At 36.5% G+C, this 1,875-nt stretch overlaps 1 pseudogene; it reads left to right on the forward strand.

Annotated features, from left to right (window-relative positions):
* Positions 1–585: 585 nt before the first annotated feature.
* On the forward strand, positions 586–822 carry LOC112907425 (non-histone chromosomal protein HMG-17 pseudogene; annotated as a pseudogene).
* The last annotated feature ends 1,053 nt before the right edge of the window (positions 823–1,875 follow it).

A 1,875-nucleotide genomic window follows, 5' to 3' on the forward strand; every position in this document is an offset into this window, starting at 1 on the left:
AACAACAATAAAAAATAAATTTATTATTAAAAAATTTTTAATAAAAAATAAATTTATTAAAAATTTTTAAATAAAAAAATAAAAAGTGACCATTTTAAATTTTCTTTTTTTAAAAAAAAATTCTTTTTTTATTTTAAATTTTCTAGTTAAAAATTAGTATCTACAATTTTACATCATTATCTCTGAGACCAGACATCCAGCTTCCACTTTTCTAAACCAAATGACATCAATTTTTTTCTGACTAAACACCTCTTGTAGGCAAGGACCATCCTATAATACAGTATGTTTGAACACAGTAGACCTATAAACATTATAAATAGATTGATGATATAATATGAACCTAACAGACATTTACACAGTATTTATTTTGTGTAAGACTTAGTGCTAGGTACTTTATGATAACTAATTTAATCTTTATAACATTTCTTCTAAAGTTGGCACTATCATGATGCTTTATTTAAATATGGGAAAGTTGAAGAAGAAGAGGTAAGGATGACCTCGTGACCCTGGACCAGCCAAACCCCTTGCATGCTGTGCACCCCAACCCCTTGCATGCCAGCACTTACCTCCCTCAATGTCACCTCCATGCCCAGGAGAGAGGCTGAAGGGGATGCTAAAGGAGATAAAGCCAAGGTGAAGGATGAGCCACAGAGAAGATCTGCAAGGTTATCTGTTAAACCTGCTCTTCCAAAGCCAGAGCCCAAGCCTAAAAAGGCCTCTGCAAAGAAGGGAGAGAAGGTACCCAAAGGGGAAAAGGAGAAAGCTGATGCTGGCAGGGATGGAAATAACTCTGCAGAAAATGGAGATGCCAAAACAGACTAGGCACAGAAAAGCCGAAGGTACTAGAGATGCCAAGTGAAATGTGTGCATTTTTGATAACTGTGTACTTCTGGTGACTGTACAGTTTGAAATACTATGTTTTATCAAGTTTTATAAAAATGCAGAATTTTGTTTTACTTTTTTTTTAAGCTATGTTGTTAGCACACAGAACACTTCATTGTTGTTTGGGGGGAAGAGCATGTGTCACTAATAGAATATCTCTGAAGCTAGTTTAATAACAAGGGGAAAAACACCTTTCCCTTCCAGTTTTGAGAAACTTCCTCTTAGCTCCCAGGAGGAGGGATGTTGACACACATGAGCCACTTTGGTGGTGTGGAAAAACTAAAACTCATTTTTTTATGTCTTCTTCTCCCTCTCTGCCTTCAACATAGACTTGACTCCCTTAAACCCAGAGGCCTTTTGGAACCTGACCTCAAGAAATGGTTCCCAGTATGTCAGGCAATCTGGACTTTAGAGTGTCACCACTGAGATGGCATCCCTCAAAAGAGTCCCTTTTTTTTTTTTAGTTTGGGGATCTTCAGATTGATAATTCTGCCATTTTCATTTCATTTCCTGAAAGTCAGGGTCGGCTTGTGAAAAATTGTTAAACAACATGCTGAATGTGAACTGTCAACCCTCACTCTAAACTTTCCCTTTTCAGAGCATCACGTGAGGACTTCATTGGGTTTTATAGTGGCTTTCTGATTTTGGTAGTCCATTGAAGAAGGGAGTTTGAAAGTTGTTGTATCCTGTTAACCATTGTCTGCCCATGTCCTGTCTGAACTACCATGATGGCTTATGAAAGGTGTCTTTAATAAAGCTGGATACAGTTTGGCTTGAAATAAATAAATAAATAAATAAATAAATAAATAAATAAATAAATAAGGAAAACTAGGTCTGGGGACGATTAGTAACTTAGACACACAGCTCTCTGCTAGGATTCAAATCCAAATGACCTGGATCTTGAGTCAACCCATTTAAACACTATGCCATTCTGCTTAGATGAAGAGCAATAGCATCGAGTGATTGAAGTGTGTATCAGCAACTGTTGTTGTC

The sequence above is a fragment of the Vulpes vulpes genome, chromosome 4 (assembly GCF_048418805.1).
Source record: "Vulpes vulpes isolate BD-2025 chromosome 4, VulVul3, whole genome shotgun sequence".
Taxonomy (NCBI): domain Eukaryota; kingdom Metazoa; phylum Chordata; class Mammalia; order Carnivora; family Canidae; genus Vulpes; species Vulpes vulpes.